This window comes from Fukomys damarensis, unplaced genomic scaffold, assembly GCF_012274545.1.
Source record: "Fukomys damarensis isolate Sample0158 unplaced genomic scaffold, DMR_v1.0_HiC HiC_scaffold_38, whole genome shotgun sequence".
NCBI classification, from domain to species: Eukaryota; Metazoa; Chordata; class Mammalia; order Rodentia; family Bathyergidae; genus Fukomys; species Fukomys damarensis.
Window position 1 is genome coordinate 78,756,987 of NW_022900950.1, and position 22,797 is coordinate 78,779,783.

At 39.4% G+C, this 22,797-nt stretch overlaps 1 long non-coding RNA gene across 1 annotated transcript in view; it reads right to left on the minus strand.

The window, feature by feature from the left end:
- LOC109118177 overlaps window positions 1–22,797 on the minus strand; it is an 80,312-nt gene that overhangs the window by 50,554 nt on the left and 6,961 nt on the right. The window contains exon 2 of the long non-coding RNA XR_004515705.1: window positions 17,289–17,397. This is a non-coding gene — a long non-coding RNA (uncharacterized LOC109118177). The remainder of the gene's footprint in view (window positions 1–17,288; window positions 17,398–22,797) is intronic.

Here is a 22,797-nt window from a genome sequence, read left to right on the forward strand (position 1 = left end):
AATGGAATCCATAAAACAGATTCAAACAGATATCCAGGAGATTAAAAACTCTATTGAAAGTGTACGAAACAGAATAAAAGATTGCGAAGATAGAATTTCAGATATAGAAGATAGGATAGCAGTCAGTGACCGTGAAAAAAGAGGTCTATTAAAAACAGTAAGGGATCATGAGAAATCAATCCAACAACTCCTAGACGATACAAAGAAAAATAACATAAGACTGATAGGAATTCATGAAAAAACAGGAGAAAACACAAATGATATAAAAAAGCTCTTCACAGAATTAATGACAGAAAACTTCCCAAACAGAAGGGAAGAATTAGACATACAGATAAGTGAGGCATATAGAACCCCAACTAGCCACGATCAAAAAAAATCTACACCTAGACATATAATAATCAAGATTCCAGAAATCCAACAGAAAAACAAAATACTACAAGCAGTAAGAGAAAAGAAACAAATCACATGCAAAGGGAAGCCCATTAGAATCACAGCAGACTTTTCAACACAAACCCTTAGGTCAAGGAGAGCCTGGAGTGAGGTATTCCAAGTCCTAAAAGAAAAGAATCTCCAACCTAGACTTTTGTATCCTGCAAAACTCTCTTTCAAAATAGATGGGGAAATAAAATACTTCCACGACAAAGAGCACCTGAGAAATTTCATGAACACCAAACCAGCACTGCAAGGAATTCTAAACAATATCCTAGAAAAGGACAACGAAATTCACAATAACATGAGGCCCAACAGACCAAATCAAATAGGCAAGGCAAGAAACTAAAAGGAGATGGGAGAAAAAGTAAAAAGAGTCAACAAATGGACAAAAACATGACAAGAATAAGTCAAAATATATCAGTTGTAACCATCAATGTTAATGGCCTCAATTCACCAATCAAGAGAAACAGATTGGCAGAATGGATTAAGAAGCAAAATCCAACAATATGTTGTATACAAGAAACACACCTAGTGCAAAAGGAAGTCCATAGACTGAAAGTGAAAGGATGGAAAACAATTCTCCATGCGTCAGGAGTCCAGAAAAAAGCAGGGGTAGCAATCTTATTCTCAGATAAAGTAAATTTCAAACCAAAACTCATTAAGAGAGACAAAGAAGGACACTACATCCTTGTAAAGGGAACAATTCAAGAGGAAGAGCTGACAATCATAAACATATATGCACCAAATATAAATGCCCCCAACTATATAAAACAAATATTAAGTAACATGAAAAACCAAATAAGCACTAATACAATTGTAGTGGGGGATTTAAATACCCCACTATCACAAATTGACAGATCTACTAGGCAGAAAATCAACAATGAAATAATAGAACTGAACCAAGCTTTGGAACACATGGACTTAATAGATGTTTATAGAGTATTCCACCCCCAAAAACCAGAATATACATTCTTTTCGGCTGCACATGGATCATTCTCCAAAATAGACCACATACTGGCTCACAAAACAGGTCTAAATAAATGCAAAAAAATTGAAGTCATCCCCTGTTTATTATCAGATCATAGTGCAATCAAACTAGACATCAATAGCACAAGAAACTATAGAAACTTCACAAGCACATGGAAACTGAACAACACTCTCCTAAACAATCAATGGATTACAGAGGAAATTAAAGAAGAAATTAGACAGTTTTTACAAATAAATGAGAATGCCAATACAACATACAGGAATCTTTGGGACACAATGAAAGCAGTTCTACGTGGAAAATTCATAACATTGAATGCCCACACTAGGAAAACAGAGCGGGCTCAAATAAACAACTTAACGATGAAACTTAGACTCCTAGAAAAACAAGAGCAAGAAAAACCCAAAGCTCGAACAAGAGAGGAAATTATAAAGATCCGAGCAGAAATCAATGCAATTGAAATTAAGAAAACGATACAAAAAATAAATGAAACAAAGAGCTGGTTTTTTGAAAGAATAAATAAAATTGACAAACCCTTAGCTAATCTTATCAAAAAAAGGAAAGAAAAGGCTCAGATCCATGCAATTAGGAATGAAAAAGGCGAAGTCACAACAGATCCGAAAGAAATCCAGAGGATCATGAACACCTACTTTGAGAACCTGTACTCTAATAAAATGGAAAACACAGAAGAAATGGACAGATTTCTAGATACTTATGAATTACCAAAGTTGAACGAAGAAGATAAAAACATTTTAAACACCCCAATCACAATCAGTGAAATTGAAAATGTAATTAAAAACTTACCAACAAAGAAAAGCCCAGGCCCTGATGGATTCACTGCTGAATTTTACAAGACATTTAGAGAAGAACTACTACCATTACTCTTCAAACTTTTCAATGAAATTGAAAGAGAAGCTATACTTCCAAATTCATTCCTGGAAGCAAGTATCACTCTGATTCCCAAACCAGAGAAAGATACAACCAAAAAGGAGAACTACAGACCAATCTCCTTAATGAATATAGATGCAAAAATCCTTAATAAGATACTAGCAAACAGAATACAGAGGATTATTAAGAAGATCATCCATCATGACCAAGTCGGATTTATTCCAGAGATGCAAGGGTGGTTCAACATACGAAAGTCAGTGAATGTAATACATTATATTAACAAAGTCAAGGACAAAAACCATATGATCCTCTCAATAGATGCAGAAAAAGCATTTGATAAAATTCAACACCCATTCATGATAAAAACCCTGCAAAAAATTGGAATAGATGGTCTATACCTCAATTTAATAAAGGCTATTTATGAAAAACCATCAGCCAACATCATATTGAATGGCCAAAAACTGAAAACCTTCATGTTAAAATCAGGAACAAGACAAGGATGCCCACTATCGCCACTTCTCTTCAATATAGTTCTGGAAACATTAGCCACAGCAATTAGACAAGAGAAAGAAATTAAAGCAATAAAGATAGGAAAGGAAGAAGTTAAACTATCATTATTTGCTGATGATATGATACTCTACATTGAAGATCCAAAAAACTCCACCAAAAAACTTCTAGACTTAATTGACAGATTCAGTAAAGTATCTGGATACAAGGTGAATACCCAAAAATCAATAGCCTTTCTATACACAAATAACAGACAGACAGAAAGAGAAATAAGGGAAAAAATTCCTTTTACAATAGCATCCAAAAAAATGAAGTATCTAGGAATCAATCTAACAAAAGAAACAAAAGATCTCTACACTGAAAACTACAGCACTCTGAAAAAAGAAATCGAAGAGGATATAAAAAAATGGAAAGATATCCCCTGCTCCTGGGTAGGAAGAATCAACATAGTGAAAATGGCCATACTACCGAAACTGCTATATACATTCAATGCAATGCCAATTGAAATTCCAACACTATATTTCACAGAACTAGAAAAAAGAATCCAAAAATTCATTTGGAACCACAAGAGACCTAGAATAGCAAAAGCCATTATAGGCAACAGTCACATGGCACCAGGTGTAACAATTCCCAATTTGAAACTATACTACAAAGCCACTGTGATAAAATCAGCATGGTACTGGCAAAGAAATAGGCCTGAGGATCAATGGAACAGACTGGAAGACACAAAAACAAATGCAGATGTACTCAGCTACCTCATCTTCGACAAAGGAGCTCACCATCCTCAGTGGAGGAAAGATAGCCTCTTTAATAAATGGTGTTGGAAAAACTGGATATCAACCTGTCACAGATTAAAATTAGACCCTTATCTTTCGCCATGCACTAAATTAAAATCCAAATGGATTAAAGATCTAAATATTAAAACAGAAACATTAAACTTGCTGGAAAGTAAGTTAGGCAGAACTCTGGAAGACATTGGTATAGGAAAAGACTTTATGAACAAATCCTCAGTAGCACGGGAACTAGCAGAAAGAATCAACAACTGGGATCTCATCTTACTAAAAAGCTTCTGTACTTCAAAAGAAACCATTAGCAGAACTAAGAGACAATCTACAATGTGGGAAAAAATTTTTACCAGCTGTACCTCAGACAAAGGACTATTATCAAGGATATATAAAGAACTCAAAACAATCAGTCCCCCCAAATATAAAGACCCGATCCAAAAATGGGCATCCGAAATGAACAGACATTTCTCATACAAAGAAGTGAAAGCAGCAAGAAAATATATGAAAAAATGTTCCACATCACTGGTCATTCGAGAGATGCAGATGAAAACAACACTGAGATTCCACCTCACCCCACAAAGAATGGCTGCTATCAAGAAATCACACAATAACAAATGTTGGCGGGGTTGTGGGGAGAAAGGAACCCTCCTCCATTGTTGGTGGGAGTGCAGACTAGTGCAACCACTATGGAAATCAATATGGAGATACCTCAAAGAGCTTGGACTGGAGGTTCCATTTGACCCAGCCATCCCTCTGTTGGGTATCTTTCCAAGAGAACTAAAAGAATCATATCACAGAGAAGTATGTGCACCCATGTTTATAGCGGCACAGTTTGTAATAGCTAAATCTTGGAAACAACCTATTTGCCCATCCGTTGGAAACTGGATAAAGAAGTTGTGGTTTTTCTATAAAATGGAATATTACTCAGCCATAAAGAGCGAGAGAATAGATTCATTCATAGGAAAATGGATACATATTGAAGATATACTCCTAAGTGAAATAAATAAGTCCCACATGTGTAAATACCAAATAGTTTCCCTGGTGTGAATATTCTGCAACAATGCATAAGATTCTAATAAGATTACTGACATTTAGAAATGGGAGGAAAGGAGCTAAAGGTGTAGGGAAGGTGTGATACGTAGGGGAAGAACAAAAAGGGAAAAGAAAAAAATGTGAGAGAATGAAAAGATGAAAATAAAGTGTTTGTAGATGGGGAGGGGAGGAGGGGGTGAAGGGAGGGCAGAGGTAAGGGGAAAAAAATGAGAATCAAGACTTGCCATGTAAAGGTGCATGATCCCAACAATGAATGTAACTGTACTGTATCCCTAAATGTACCAATAAACTCAATAAAAAAAAAAAAAGATGAGTTGGCTGAGTATGTCTGGAGTTTATCTTCAAATCTATTCTACTGATAGCCAGTCTGTTTCCTTGCCAGTACCATGCTGTTTTCATCACAGTGGCTTTGTAGTATAGTTTCAAGTTGTGGGTTGTGATACCCCTGTCATGTCTCTGATGATTAGAATGACTTTTGCTATTTTAGGTCTCTTCTGGTTCCAAATGAATTTTGGAATGCTTTCTGTAGTTCACTCACAAAGATCTTAAAGAAAAGAAGCTTTGCCATTCCATTAATGGCTTTCAGATGGAGGAGTCACCTGCTGAAGAGTGTCTACGTCTAGAAGCTGAGAACAGATTCCAGCAAGTAATGGGCATGTCGATGCTATGATTACAAAGAACTGGATTCTGCCAACAGTCCACATAAGTCTGGCAATAATCCCTCTGCAGAGATCTAAGAGGCCAGCTGGCCTGTGACTTGAACCCAGCCATGGGAGACCCTGGGCAAAGACCCCACTGAGCCTGCCTGGACTTCCAATCTACAGAATTGTGAGAAAATAAACAGGTGCTGTTTCAAATCACTGTACTTACAGTGATTTTTTTTATATAGCAATGGAAAACTACTAAACCATACAAACTAGAAATTCCAAAACTGGAATCTAACCAAAAGAAATAAATGCCTATCTCCACACAAAGATTTGCACATGAATGTTTATAGCATCATTACTTTTTAGTGAGCAAAAGTTGAAAACAATCTAAAAGTCTATCAACTAGTGAGTGGAAAAACAAAATACAGTATACATACATAAAGTGGAATATTCTTCAGCAACCAAAATAATCTGTGACAAACTAATACAGACATAAACATATCAAAATAATAGAAAATAGACATAGCTAATTGGTTCATAGCTAAAAACTAAAAAAGCTCAACAGCAAACTATATATTATTGTATACTTGTTCATAAAATGGAATATTATCCAACAATGAAAAAGAATAAATTTGTATTACACTTAATATTTAAGTTGCATTGACGAATAATAGACCTAATATTGAGCAAAATAAATCATACATAAGAGAAAGCATAATGTGTGATTCATTTAGCATGAAATACTTGCTTTCTTCTATCCAGGAGATAATAACACAGATATGTGCACTTGATAATTTCCATGATGAATATATACCTGACATTTGGTCCTGTACTATGTGCCAGTTACATGTCAATGAAATATTGACAAAAAGCATATCTCTTTAGATAATGGTATAAGGCCAGTCAAAATAAAGATGAAAGCTGAAACAAAACAACAGACCTGAGAAAGAATTAAATGACCGATACAGTAGTCAGTCCTTCCCAACAGAGGCCTCAGAGCAGTCCACCGAGAAAAATGTATCCCTCCCTTGGCACAAGGCACTCACCCCACAGTCCAAGTGGAAGCAGAGGACTGGAGACAGCATCCAGGAAGCTGAGAAGCATAAATCTGCCCAGCCCCCGCCAGTCAGGTTGCTGACATAACTGAATGCAGAAGAATAAAGGATGGGCAGAGGCCCACAGCTGTGGAAAGGAGGAATCTCACTACTTAAGGAGCTCTCAGGACAGTGGAGAAACCATACTTCTTTCTGTAACAAGCACCTGCAGGTATGCTACATTCATTTTAAATTGTTGCACAACTCAATTGAATGAATACACCATATTCGTTAACCAAGTCTAATTAGACTTGTCTAATTATTTCGCTTCTTTTTTTTTTTTGTACTGGGGATTGAACTCGGGTCCTTGAGCTTGCAGAGCAGGCCACCAAACCGCTGAGCTAAATCCCTGGCCCTATCTCCCTTCTATTAACAATGCTATCACCAATATTTTTGGCCACAGTGTTTATGTCAGTACAGCACGTATTCTTAGATACAAAAGAGTATTTGATTGTTAAGCTTTGGTAGGAATTTTAAATTGTCCAGTGTAAACAACGTACCAAATGTATAAACAAGCACCTACTTCATCTTTATTATGAAGTCATCGAAACATGGTGTTAGTTTCTTGGCAATTACAAGAATTGGAAAGTACACATCTCTTTTGGAACTCAGTATTTCCTCTCTTTACTGCAAACTTGTCTGCAGAGCAAGGAAGTGGCCTTCCCAGGCCATGCCAGGCGTTTCTCAGCAGTCCCGGGCCAGTGTCCCCAGCCACATCCTGAGATTTCCAAGACACAGGATCCCAGATGGGTCAGCCTTCAGGGAGCTCACTTAGCCAGAGCATACAAATCCTTTCCCTAAGTGCAGCAGATCGTGTGCAGACCCACACAGCAGGACACAACCCTCAGAATACAACCAGAGGGAAGAGAAGACTAAGGATCACAGTGGCTCACACACTAATGATTTCTTGGTGCCAACAATTCAGAAACTATGTTTTTGAGAAAATTTTCCAGGGCTTTGATTCCTTTCCAAAATATAACAAATCCTTTTAACTAAAAGAAATTTAAAGAGAAATATCAGTAAGGTCATTTCTTGAAAAGCTAATTACCAGACACCATAGTCAATCATTCTAACTTCTCTATGGTACTAAAATCATTTTATAGCTATAAAAAGTGATCTGTATACATGATAAAAACTATAACATTGTGAAAATTGAGGCAGTCATAAAATGAAGAGATATGTTTACATTTTAAATGGGTCTATCATTTTTAACTGTTCTGTGTTAGAATTCACATTTATATTTAGGAATTTGGAATTTTAAAAGTTGCTCTAACTTCTGTTTAACTTTCTTTTGAAGAACTGGGCAATAAGTATTACAAAAGTGTTATTCCTACATTTCATTGTCCTCTCAGTAAATCTAGCAAGATAATCCACCTCTTCTGTTTGTTCATTCATATAACGTATTTTTGTTCCAGCTAAATACTAGGAGGTTTTTTCTTCAAGCAATAATATGGGGTGCATAGAGTGTCATGGCCCCTCTCCCATGGAGTATGCACTTTCCTGAGAAAGCAGTTTAGAAGCCACAAATTAAAATTTATGAGTGAATTCTTTAGTCCTATGAAGAAAAGATGTGAAGTTCTAAGAGGAGAACTAACACTGTGACCAGTTAGGAAGTTTCATTGTAAAGTAACATCATGACCCTAAGAATGAATCAATGTTAATTTGATGAAGAAAGTGCCAAGCTAAAGGGACAGTAGACAGACCCAGAAGAGAGAGATGGGGCAATGGCAGTCAGTGAGGGCCAGAATTCCCATATCTTTGCATGTTATATTATCAGGCCTGTTCTCCAGAGGACCAAATGAAAACTCTAAGAGGATTTCACCAGGGAGAGAACATTGTATTTGCACATTTAAAACCATCACTCTGGGTATGGGATTCAGGCAAGGATCTGAGTGAGACCAAGGATGCGTTGGTGGACAGGAGTCTGCCCGGCATCTTTGCAGCCTGAGATGTGTGGTGTAGACTGGAAGGCCGGCAGGGGAGATGGGAGAAGGAGACGTAGCCAAGGTAGAACTGAGAGGACATGACGAGGGACTGGATGGAAGTGAGGAAGAAGGCCATGGCCAGGTGGACTGAAACTGAATGTCCAGCTCCCAGAGAACATTGGTAACATGGAGATGTGAAGAGTTTTGACACTGTGCTTACCAAAGCTGGGATGACTGAGGTGACATTGTCCTTGGTGATGTGTATGTTTGTTTAATTTTCACCTTTGTTTAAACATACTAACAGGTCCTGTATCCATCTGGTAAGTTTTCAATGTTCTTGTTCAAGACTGTCTGCCATAAGCTACTAGAATCCCTTGAGAAGAAAAGATCTCTGAAGATGAAGATCTGCAGACCAATGACACGGGCTACGGTGCCAGACTCCTCTGAGCACACACCACAGCACTGGAGAAGACAAGGAGGTGAAATGGAACAAGTAGTGCTGCAGGAGGGTGGCTTCACCAAACCATATACACGAGGTCAAGACGAGTCACGCTGGGACTCTAATTCAAGCTGAAGCTTTCCATAAAGTCATGCTTGTGTCTTAGTGACTTCTCTGTCAGCAAGACACAGTACTGACACCTACCTATGATTAAAAGAGAGGTCAATATGGGCTCACAGTTTCGGAAGTTTCAGTCCGTGCTTTGAAGGCTCAAATGCAAACACAGCATGGGGGAAGGGAAAAGAAAGCCACAGCGGTTATGGGGACCAGGAAAAAACCGGAGAGAAGAGCCAAGGAGGGAGACAGACGCTTTCAGGTCTCACGGCCGGGGACCGGGGCTCACCTCACAACAGTGCACTCAGCCATGGATGCACCTGTGGGCCAATCCCGTGATGAGCAGAGCTCTCCAAAGCCCCACCCATGAGAGTTCTGCCCTAAACCATCACCGTTTGCGTTGATGCAACAATGCTCTGAAATCAATGCATCATCTATCCATTATCCTAGGACTCTGAATTACTTGGTGACAGAAGATACCAAAATATAATGTACATGCACTTGCAGAGCACAGCTTTAAGCGCCATCAACCCCCTGATTATCTAATGTCTTCAATTAACACATACGAACTTTTGAAATCTGGTATCACCAAGCTCAATAAACTATGCTATAGTAATATATAGCCTAATTTTATTGCATTGGAATTGTATTTTATTCTCAAATCCAACATGTGAAAATAGTTTTGTCCTCTTTTATTGCAAATTAACAAAATTTTAAAACAAATCACCTCACATGCAAATTCATCCAATTAAAAGAAAACTTTCAGTAACACTTCCAAGGGCAATTTTATTGAAAAATTTACTAATTGTATTTGAATAGGAATTTAAACAAGAGTGGTATTTTCAGGTAATTAAAAACAGCGAGCTAACACAACAGAGAAGCCTCAAAATCAGTGGCCGATAAAATAAAGGCTTAATTCCTACCCCTGTGATGTCTGCTGCAGAGCAGGCTGAGTGATCTGATTTAGGCTCCCGTAGCACAGGAGGAGAGGTAGAAGCCATTATAGAAAAAAGTGCTTTAAATGTAGAAAACAATTATTCAAATAGCAGTAGACTTAGAGCCAAGAGATAATAGGATATCTTTAAATGACTGAATGAAAGATTTTCAACTTGGAATTCTATATCCTTGGGAAAATAGCCTTAAAGTTTTAAGAATAAAGCAAAATATCTTCAGATCTTTTTTCAGTACCGGGGATAAAATTCAGGACTTTGTGCTTGCCAGGCAGGCACAGCTCCTCTAAGCTACATCCTGGGCCCTTTAGGGTTGTTTTAAAAGATAGATTGGGGAGCTGGGGGCATCAGCAACTTATCTGCTCTATGTAAAAACATATATTGAAAATAAATGGGTCAAGACATTCCATCAAAACAGTAAGACTAAGGAGGTCATAGTGTGCATATTAGAAGTGGATTTTGTGATTAATATTAAGATTATTATCAGAGATAAAGGAAAATAATTCATGATGATTAAAGGCTTAATCTGTAGGAAAAAAATTATAAATTATAAATAAGTATATACCTAGTAGAAATTTGAATTACATGACACAAACGACAGAAATTAAGTAGAAAGACAATAAATCTATATTAGTAACTGTGCATTTTGAAGGTCTTCTCTTGGAAACTGGTAGAACTATTTCCCTGGAGGGAAAAAAAGTGAAAATACAGAATATCCTGGTGGCAGATCCCACAGAACTCCTGTAATCCCAGCGCCCTAGGAGGCCGAGGCAGAAGGATCATGAGTTTGAGCCCAGCCATGGTAACTTGGTAACTTTGTGAGACCCTGCCTCAAAATACACTTAGAAAGAGGTGGGAAGGTAGCATATCACAGAGGCCCTCAGTTCAGATCCAGGTACAACAAACACACGCGATATAGAAGAATGGAGTAACACTGAGTAACACTCACCTAGTTGGTGTTTACAGAACCCCACACCCAAGCACAACACAATTCTCATTCTCAGGTGTGCATGGCTATTTCACAGAGATGGTCTAAATGTGGAGTCAAAAGCCAGTCTCCATCAACTAAACAAAATATGAGAATCAGGCAGACTACATTCACTGATCCCAGAAAAATAAAATTCCAAATTAATAGCTTAAGATTTCTAGGAAACATAAATTTTTAAAATTCCACACAACCCATGGATCAGAAAAATAGAGAAATCATAAAAGATTTTTAAATTTTTGTAGCTAAATAAAAATGCATCAAAAATGTCCGTGGAGTTAAAGTATTGCTCAGAGTGGTAGGCACGCCCCTTCAACCTGGTGCCACAGAGGAGCCCAGCCACGCAGGTGCCAATACAGCGGTATTAGTGCACATGCGCGCGCACACACACACACACACACACACACACACACACCTGCTGCTGCGAAGAGAAAGAAGGCCTCTCTCTAGATGAAAACTGAAGCCCACTGGAAAAGTGAAGAAAATCCCTGTGTTAAAGGCTCACCAGACCACCATAGTTGGTAAACTGGAGGGACCAGCACCTCAATCGGAACCTGGTCTAACTTCAGGGGAAAGACAGCTGGAACCTGCTGTAGAACCTCACAGACTTCAACCCACACAAGGACAGAGATCTCAGCTTGGGCGTTGGAGCCAGAAATCAGCCTGAACCTTGGGGGACAGCTGCTGGATCGCTGAGACTAATTAACTTAGACCTGCACACTCCTGCCACGCTGTCTACTGTGTCAACAGAGGCACACCCTGAAGGAGGCCCTCTATTTCTAATTGTATTTTTTATTTTCAAAGTAATATTTTTCACTTATCTTTAATAATTTAAAAATATTTTATCTATTGCTTTCTCAAATATTTTTCCTTTTTTATCTTCTTTTTCTTATCTTCTTTTTCTCTCTCTCTCCCTCCTTCATCTCCATTTTTGTCCCTGTTCCTATCCTAATTTGAACTCATTTTCTTTCTTTACCCTTTTTCTCTTTTTCCGTCTCTCAATTGCCATTAGTTTTAAAAGAAAATGATTATGGTCTCTAGCCTCCCTATTGTTGTTAGTTTGTTCTGTACTTCGGACTATTTTGTTCTGTCTTCTCTTCTCTTCAACATCTTCCTAGAGTTTGTGTGATCTTCCTGTGTCCTCTGACCTCATTTCTAATCTTTCTCTATCCTATCTATCCCTCCCCCTCCCTACTCCTTCTAAATCCCCATCCTAAAGAGTAAGGTTGCTTTTTAAAGAGTTTATTCACTATTAGGGCTGGGGATTTAGCTCAGTGGTTCCATGGCCTGCCTTGCAAGCATAAGGGCCCGAGTTCAATCCTCAGTACCAAAAAAGAAAAAAAAGAGTTTATTCACTATAAACCTATTTTGGGCTGGTCCTTGATTTTTATTTCATTCATATGGTTAAGGGCGATAGATTAATAACTACCATAAATCGATCCAACAATTTCTAGATGATGCAAAGAATAATATAAGATTGATAAGAATCCATGAAGTAGCAGGAGAAAGTACGAATGACATTAAAAAAAAAAAACTGTTCACAGACTTAATGACAGAAAACTTCCCAAACAGAGAGGAAGAATTTGACATACAGATAAGCGAGGCATATATAACTCCAAATAGCCATGATCAAAAACATTTACACCTAGACATATAATAATCAAGATCCCAGAAACCCAACAGAAGAACAAAATACTACAAGCAGTAAGAGAAAAGAAACAAATCACATGCAAAGGAAAGCCCATTGGAATCACAGCAGACTTTTGAACACAAACCCTCAAGTCAAGAAGAGCTTGGAGTGAGGTACCAAGTCCTAAAAGAAAGCAACTTCTGACCTAAACTGATGTATCTTGCAAAACTATCTTTCAAAAGATGGGGAAATAAGATACTTCCATAACAAAGAACACCTGAGAAATTTCATGAACACCAAACCGGCATTCTACACACTTCTAAATAATATACTGGAAAAATAAAATGAAGGGCACAACTCCATAAGGACAAACAGAGCAAATATACCAGGCAAGGTAAGAAATTATAAGGGAGAGGGGAAAAATTTTTTAAAAAAAGAACAACAGGAAAATAACATGACAATGAAAAGCCAATATATAACAGTTATAACCATCAATGTTAATAGCCTCAATTCACCAATCAAAAGAAACAGGCTCTTAGAATGGAGTAAGAAGCAAAATCTAACAATATGCTGTATACAAGAAACCCAATTAATCCACAAAGAAATTCATAAACTGAGAGTAAAAAGGATGAAAAACAGTTCTCCATGTGACAGGAGACCAGAAAAAAGTGGGATAGCTATCATTTGCAGAAAGAGTAGATTTCAAGCCAAAACTAATTAAGAGAGACAAAGAAGGCCACTACATCCTCGTAAATTGAAAAATACAAGAGGAATAAATGACAATCATAAATATATATGCACCAAATACTAATGCCAACTATACAAAATAAATATTAATGGATATGAAAAATGAAATAAGCACTAATACAGTTGTAGTGGGGACCTCAATACTCCACTGACACAAATAGGCAGATCATCTAGACAAAAAAATCAACAAAGTAACAGAACTGAATCAAGTTTTTAGAACAAAGGAACTTAGTAGATGTCCACAGAGTGTTCCCACCCCACAAAATAAGAATATACATTCTTTTCAGCTGCACACGGGTCATTCTCCAAAACAGACAACATGCTAGCTCATAAAACATGCTTAAGTAAATTCAAAGGAGTTGAAGGTATGCCCTGTATTTTATCAGGCCATACTGCAATTAAACTGGAGATCAACAGCTTAAAAAAACGCAAGAACTTCACAAACACATGGAAATTAAATAACACCCTGCTGAACAACCATTGGGTCACAGAGGAAATTAAAGAAGAAATTAGACAGTTTCTACAATCAAATGATAATGCCAATACAACATACAGAAATCTATGGGACACAGTGAAAGCAGTTCTATGAGGGAAATTCATAGCAGTAAATGCCCATACTAGGAAAACAGAGTGAGCTCAAATAAACAACCTAATGGTTAACCTTAGGCTCCTAGAAAAAGAAGAGCAAGACAAACTGAAAGCCTGTACAAGGGAGGAAATTATAAATATCAGAGCAGAAAGCAATGCAATGGAGACTAAGAGAATGATAAAAAAAAAAATCAATGAACTGAAGAGTTGGTTTTTTGAAAGAATAAATAAAATTGATAAACCTTTAGCCAACCTTATCAAAAAGAGAAAAGAAAAGGCTCAAATTCATGCAATTAGGATGAAAAAGGTGAAGTTACAACAGATGCACTAGAAATCCAGAGGATCAATACCTACTTTGAAAGCCTGTACCCTAATAAAATGGAAAACACAGAAGAAATGGACAGATTCCTAAATACATATAAACTTCCAAAGTTGATGAAGAAGATATAAAAAGTCTAAGCATCACAATTACATTCAGTGAAATTTAAAATGTAATTAAAATACTACCAATAAAGAAAAGCCCAGGTCCTGATGGCTTCAATGATAAATTTTATAAAACATTTAGAGAAGAACTATCACAACTACTCTTCAAATTCTTCCATGAAATTGAAAGGGAAGCAATACTTCCAAATTCATTCCTGGAAACAAGTGTTACTTTGATTCCAAAACCAGGAAAGACCCAACCAAAAAAGAGATCTACAGGCCAATCTCCCTAATGAATATAGATGCAAAAATCCTCAATAAGATATTGACAAACAGAATACAGAAGATCATCAAGATCATACATCCTGGCCAAGTTGGATTTATTCCAGGGATGCAAGGATGGTTTAACATATGTAAATCAATAAATACAACACACTGTATTAACAGAAATAAGGGCAAAAACTATATTATCATCTCAATAGATCCAGAAAAAACATTTGAAAAAATTCAACACACATTCATGATAAAAACCCTACAGAAAGTTGAAATAGATGGTCTTTATCTCAACCTGATAAAGGCTATCTAAGAAAAACCAATAGCCAACATCATTGTAAATGGTCAAAAACTAAAACCCATCACGTTAAAATCAGGAACAAGACAAGGATGTCCACTGTCACCACTCTTGTTCAATATAGCTCTAGAAACATTAGCCATAGCAATTAGACAAGAGAAAGAAAGGTCACCTGGAGTTTTTCCTTATAGGGAGGTTTTTTGATAATAAATTCTTTAATGTTTACAAAATTATTCAGATTTTCTCATATAAATTTTGGTGAGTTGTATCATTAAGGAATTTGTATATTTCTTTATGTTATGAAATTTGGTGATATAGCATTTTTCATATTTTCTTAAATCTTTTTAAAAGTATGTAGGATTTTTAAATCCTACTGATTTCAAAAATTTGCCTTTTGTCCTTCCTTTTTTTTTCGGTCATCATCCTATCTGCAGATTGATCAAATTTGTGGATGTTTTCAAAGAAAAAAATTGGAGTTTATTTATTTTCACTATTTTAATTTGTTTCATTAATTTTTTAAAGAAATTATTCTTTCTAGTTTATTTTGATCATGAATATATTCTATTTTTTCTATATATTCAAAGTTATGGCCTTCTCTCTGAGCACATTTTTTATGTGCCCTCAGCCCCGCCACCCGTGGGAAGTGTCTACCTTCTCGCCCATTCTATTCTCGCTGTGTCCTCCTCCTTTTTTTCCTGGTAATATAATCTTATACTGCAGCACTGACAGTGGCAGAGTTTCCTTATTCTCCCTCATGGGTGGAATATTCTCCTTTACACTACTCAATTTACTCAGTACATAGCTCTTATTTCACTGCTAATACTACTTGTTTTTGTACTGTTTGCATTATTTTAAACCCTATTTCCCAGGTTAAAATGGTTTACAGCTAGATGTCCCCCAAGAACCTGTGCTACGAGGCGGGGCCTTGGGAAGTGACGGAGTTATAGGGTGCCTAGTTGATGTGTTCTTAGGAGGCGGGGCCTGGTTGGAGGGCGCAGTTGGCAGGGCGTGGCCTCATAGGTTTATCTCCTTTCAGTTCCTCTCCTTCCCCTCTGTCTCTGTCCTGCGGGAGGGGGTGAGCTGCTCCCCTCTTCCATTCTTCTTGGCTGTGCTGCCCTGCCTCAGAGCCAGCCAACTCTGGACTGGAACCTCTATGATCTGTGAGCTAAATAAGCATCTTTCTTTAAGTTGTGGGTGTCTGTCCCAGTGACAAAGAGAATAACTAAGGCAGGATGTTAGCATGTTGCATCCCTGAAATATATTAACATAAATAAATTTTTCATGAAATAATTAACACATAAATTTAATAAGATTGTAGAGCTGAGAAAGATGAAGGTGAATCGTTAATCTGGAAAGAGAGTGACAAAGAAAGGAAAGAAGGAAAGGAATAAAGGAAGAAAAGATGTTAAAAGTTCAATTTGCATTTCAGAAAATGCTGAGTAAATTCTTATATATTTTCCAAAGCTTAGAATTTTTAGTAGAGAAGAACATAATCTGTTTTTTAAATTTTTTTTCAACAGCAAATAGAGCGCATCGCATTTCCCTTCCCAATTATCTTCCGGATATTATGCAGGTCCTGGGGCTGGGGACTTGACTAAGACATGGTCTGTTACAGCATGGTGCTGGTAGCTCAATAACAGATGAAGGCTTCTTGGCAGATAATTGAAGAATAATGTGATAAATGCAGTAGACAAGATCACATCAGCCAGTGTATTCTACTTAAGAAACCACCCAAATTTTAGCAGTTGAATCAGCAACCTCATATTTGCTCACAATTCTGTGGGTGCCTGGTTGGCTGTTGGGGTTTGGCCCCAGATGGCCTCCCCTGAAACCACACTGTACGCAGGAGGGGCTGGTGACCTGATGTTCTGGTGAACCTCCCTCTGCTGGGGAATACGGGCCGATGAGCTCAACCATGACTTCCACAGGGAGGAAGCAGGAGCCAAGAGAGAAGGATGAACCCTTTAAGCTTCCACTTAAGTCAAGTTTGCTAATGTCCGATTTGCTGAAGGAAGAAGCTACATCCAATTATAGGACACAGAACTATGTAAGAAAGTCACACTCTCAATTGCAGGTGAAAAGACGCTTCCAAGGGTCATGAAAACCATGACGGGACTTTACCGGCCAACCTGAAATCTGGCTTGTCCCACTCTCACCACAAAAGACCATGCATGACCCCTCCCACATCCCACATTCCACATGAGAACGTCCTCTCCTGAGATTAGCAAAATTCTTATAAAACCATGGAGTCAAGCACAAAAAGTCCATGACCTCATGATCTAAATCATGGGATCTCCGTTCAGCTACTCTTGGCCAGAATATATATGCTAAAAGCATATGTATGTTATCAGACTCCCAATTCACTCAAAATATAATATTCAGACAGAGACCAAGTCGCCGCAATCTACACTCCTATTCAAAAAGACAGAACAGAAGAACCATAATAATCATTGGTCTATAACAGTTCTGAAATCTGACAGTGCAAATGCTGCCTAGAATCCTACACCAAAGACTAAAAACGCTACCTGATTAGGACTCTGCTCTGCTCACCAGTGGAATCCTAGACATTTTCCAGCATGATCTTCCTGCACTCTCTGGACCACTGTCTTCTCCCTCTGAAGCACTCTTCTTTTTCTGTAAAATGTAAGTGGCTCGGGTTAGCCATTGAGTAGGTTTCTGTCTGCTTTGGATGGAAAATCATTACTCCAGAGGCCTCCTTTTCATTTGAACTGTGTCAGGGTCTATCAAGCTCAGTTAGCAGCCCTTTCCTGACACGATCCCCTCGAAGAGCTTGTGTGTTTCGCACAGGTCATTGAGGGACATTACACCCACGTTTGTCTCCTAGGCTGACTTCACTCTACTTTGGACAGCTTTTGAGCTGCTTTGAGGCAATGCTGCCAAGAATCTTAGAAGTCCTTTTGACTGGATGAGACAGCCCACAAGACTCATCTTAAATTTTTCAGATCATTACAAAGGTGCTGATAATTGTGCCCTTAATCTGATCCTCATGCAGGGGCCCTGTTTCACTAGAAATGAGCTAGACTTGATCGACACTCAAATTTTCAGCTTGCATGAGCATCTCTTCCCGGGTAGAGAGACTGCAATGACAGTTGTATTTCAAATATGCCCCAGCTTCTCTGTATTCTGTGTAAATTCTGTTTGCATACTGATCACTTATTTCTTTAGTTGACATCTTTCTTTATAATATGTCATAGACAACTAAAAGAAGCTAATAATATGTTAAACGATCTTATGGAAAATTATCTTGTCAAGGTCGTACTTTTAATCACCCAAATCGCTGCAGGCAACAGTTTTACCAATTGCTCCACAATGTAACATAATATGTATCATAGTCTGTTTTCATCCTCAACCAACAGCTTGCTAATTTTCCAGACTTCACAAAATTCTAGCCACTAAGGTTGCTAACACTAATTCCGCATATTTTGTTTTATTTGTTTCAGTATTATCAACCCTCTGCAGATAACATTCTCTCTGGAAGATTTGCTGCAAACCAAATCACTCACAAATTAGTCACTCTAAACAACCGTCCTTTCTTTCGCTCCAAGAACTACTAATTTTGGCTGGTTCAGCTGGCTGAGCCAATTCGCTGGATGCCCTCATGCATCCCTTACAGTTGGCCAGTGCACGAATCATTGCAGTTGACTTATCACTTAAATGACCTTAACAGTTGTCAGGGGCATAGCTCTCACAAATAACAGCAGGTGCCAATAGCAGGAAGAGAGCAAGCCCTGCTGTGATCTCCAGATGTTTCTATTGAGCTTGCTGATGTTGCATGGGCCAGTAAGTCATGCAGGCAGCCAAGAGTCAGTGTGGGAAGACTCCGGCAAAGGAAACAGGTACAGGATAATACATTAGCTAGCCATTTTTGCAAACATCTACCACACACTGTGCAAAGACTGCAAGTCGAAAGGAAAGAAGCTGATTGCCTAGCACAGTATGGCCAAATACAAACCACGTACGGTTTCAGAGCACACGTCCTGAGACTGAAGCTCAAAGAAATGAAGTGTAGCACAATCAGCCAGAGCCGGCCTGGTTGTCCGATCACTCAAGCTAATGGGCCACAGACCACAGCTCGTGTGCACAATGGATCAGAGGCACGTAGGTCAGACGGCAGCTTCCTGCCCAGGCTATGGTCAGCCTCACTCGTCCACAAATTCTACTCATGATGCATCCTAGAGAGAAGGGTGACAACTCCAGCAGCCACTTTTCTGAGGGATTTTTTTGGTTGACCACTTTTATGTGCAGTGCAGGCTCTTAGCCTATGATCTCCTGAGTTTCCTCCACTCAATGGTCATATAGTCATGGGACCTCTCCCTTCCTCATCTGGACTCATCTGAAGGAACTGGCCTCTTCTGCTACCACATCTTCATGATGAAAAACAAGCCTTGATGTGAGAAGTCCTGCGCCCCTACCTAAAAATCTGAGAGAGCCCCTGCCTGCTGTTGTCAGAATTTCTACTGAGACTTTGCTAAGCATCATCTCACACCTAATTGTGTGTGTTTATGAGCAGCCTGCTAGGACAGCGCCCTTTGGAACATACATTCACATGTGTTGAATGAAAACAAAACCTGAGAAATGAATGAATAATAGGCATTTTAGGGGTCAGGCCCTATAACACTCTGAACTGTGAGGCTTCAACCAAAAAAATGTTGAACTCTAGGATACACTGGAGAGATGAGGGGAATAGGAGTCCTGGCGTGGGTTTCACCAGAGGAAACGTATATGTATATGTGTGTGTGTGTAAAATTCCCAGCCAACACTAGATTACACATTTGCTTAATTTCACTGCTTAAGATTTACTTTTCTATCAGTTTAACAAGAAAAACCGTTTAAAATAAAGATCATTTCTAGAGGCTGCCATAAGTTATATTGTTTCTAAATCAAAAGATGGCAAATGAGAAAAAAAATGAGTAATTCATTTGATGCTTTAAAAAATGTGAATTTTGTGAATTGTCTGACAACATAGTAAGTTTATAAAAAAAGAGTAATATAACTATAAATTCAATGGATATGTATTGTTTGGATGTGAAGATTATGAACACAACATCATCCAAGCTTTGTAGAAGTTCATGTTCCAGTTCAAGATGAGATTTGAAAATACTCTACATCAAGAAGTGCTACAGGCTGTGGCAGAGAGAGCCCAGCACATGCACGGAGTATGTGAGGAACAGCACTTGAGCGCATTAGAACCCTGGAGAGCTGAACATAAATGTCAGGCTCAAGTCCCCCTGGACTATGCCATCACACCATTTTGGCATAAGGAACTTTAGAAACAACTCTGAAAGATATCAGATTATTCTACCACAGACTCAGGTCTGAAAAATCCCTCCTAAAAAGAGAGCTTGATGCTAAGCCAAGCCACCATAGGGTTTAGAAGCTCTAGAAAGTGCTCACTGCACATGCAGAACTCTGGAGCTCTAAAAGCACATGATGGGTTTAGCAGCCCCAAGGAGATAAGACGCACTATACAGCTGATTTGGGTGGGAGCTGATGGGCAGTGATAAGAAAGGTTAGTCAGACAGGAAGGAGTCTAAGCAGAAAGGGCCCCAGGCTCTGTGCAGATTTCAGATTTAACCCTCTAACTGCTGAAGAGCCAGCGCAGGACCCCGAGCAGCGCTGTGATACCGCCACGTGTGTGCGTCAGAGCAACCGGGAACACGGGTCACACGGAAGCAAGCATGAAGGGAGGAGCTCTCCAAGAGAGTCGGTTACAGAGGACCACACAGAGACAACGGGGCCTAAAACCAGCCAGCAGAAGCAGGAATGGAGAAGAAATGGGAAAGACGAAAACTATAGAGCAGGAAATGTGGCTCGGTGGAAAGAGCAGCCTTTGGAGACTTTGCAAACCACTTTTCGTGTGTAGCGGATCAGCCAAGGAAATCACTCGTGTGGCGTAGACCCAAGTGGTGCCTCAGTGAGGAGTCCTTGTTGGTGTGCGGGCAGAGCAGGCCGGGGTGGAGCCAGATCCGAGAAGGGGCAAGGGAGAAATAGGGTGTTTCCGAGCGGAGAGAGCCCGGCTTCTGAGAGTGTAAAGCACTGGCTGAGGTGCACTGGGGAACGGTGGCCGGTGGACGATGTCGACGACGAGGTGGCGAAAGAGGGACAAAGCCGCTAAGGGTATGAGATTACCTGTGGACCGGCCAGCTGCCGACATCTGGGCGAGTACATACCTGAAGCCAGAGCACGAGTAAATATTCAGGGCACGAAGACCAAACAGGGGCGTCAGAACCTTGAATTGGGCTTTAACAGCATCAACACCGTTACCATCTTCATCCTCACGACTTAACCGTCGATATGGGTAATGTTTACTTTTTTTTTTCTTATTGAGTTTATGGGTACATTTTAGGTCTACAGCACAGTTACATTCATCATTGGGATCTTGTTCCTTTACATGACAGGTCTTGGTTCTCATTTTTTCCCCTTGTCCCTGCCCTCCCTTCAGGTAATGTTTATACCTGTGTCAGGCCACTGAGCAATCTACCTTCATCACCCAGTGCAGCCAACCAACACCCGCATAATGTAAACTGTTGCAAGGGACAGCCCTGAAACTTACAGCTTTACCCAGCTATTCCTGTATCAACATGTGAGTGATCACCTAAAGTTTATCTCATAAAATAATTAATAAAATGTATGTAACTTCTTACTTGCAGTCAACCAGTGGGGAATGAGGCATCACCCACGGATCCAAGACTTCCTAGGGAACTGGTGTCTGATTGTCCTTCTCTGGGAAAGATACCTGAAGATGTACCCTGAGTCCATGACCCATTTGTAGCCCAGCAGGTCCCAGAAACAAGCTCTCTGCACAGCCAGTCGGAATCAGTGGTGGTCCTCCCCGAGTAATGTTTACCCCTGTGTCAGGCCACTGAGCAATCTACCTTCATCACCCAGTGCAGCCAACCAACACCCGCATAATGTAAACTGTTGCAAGGGACAGCCCTGAAACTTACAGCTTTACCCAGCTATTCCTGTATCAACATGTGAGTGATCACCTAAAGTTTATCTCATAAAATAATTAATAAAATGTATGTAACTTCTTACTTGCAGTCAACCAGTGGGGAATGAGGCATCACCCACGGATCCAAGACTTCCTAGGGAACTGGTGTCTGATTGTCCTTCTCTGGGAAAGATACCTGAAGATGTACCCTGAGTCCATGACCCATTTGTAGCCCAGCAGGTCCCAGAAACAAGCTCTCTGCACAGCCAGTCGGAATCAGTGGTGGTCCTCCCCGAGCTGTGTCTCTCCTGCTGCCTACCAAGTCATGCCATTCCCGGTCCTTTCTGAAAATGCCTCCATTGAACAGTTCTTACCTTTGGAAATTTCAGTATGAGAATTAAGTTTCTTGACTAAAAAATGCTGAGGTATTTTTATGGAAGAAAAATCAACATGGGGCTCCAGTTGATATCAGGATATTAGATTTTCACTGCTACCTCATAGTGTATAAATATATGTAGACATGCTCAAATAAATGTGTATCTAAGAATTAAAAAAAAAACTCTTCACCCCCTCAATAAAAGGTAAGCTAAAAAGGAGAGAGGATAAGAGGGTAAGGGCCAAAGGAGGAAGAGAGATAGAGGGGAGAGGTAGAAAAGGTAGGAAAAAGAAGAGGGAGAGGGGAAGGAGGGGAGAGAAAGGATGGGTAGATAATACATTTATACGGATACACAGCTACTTATGCTTGCACATTTATGTGCAATACAGATTTAATAAGTCTCACGAATGTATTCCATCCATCTCGCATTAGTGTTCACGTTCGTACATGTTGCAGAACAGGGTGTTTACTGTCATCTTAGGGAAGCGGGTTCATCTACTTTTCTTTTTACTCCCCGGCCCCTTCCCATCCTCCGCCCTGCCTCGGTCCCTAGGTTCGCTTCGCCTTTACTTTTCATGTCTGCAGCAGGCCGTGACTCCGGTCATTATGGCAAGCTGCGCCCGGGACACACCCAAGACGCACCTGGACCCTTGTGCACGCCTCCCCTCCGCACTCTCTGCCCCTCAGTCTCTTGGTCCCATTT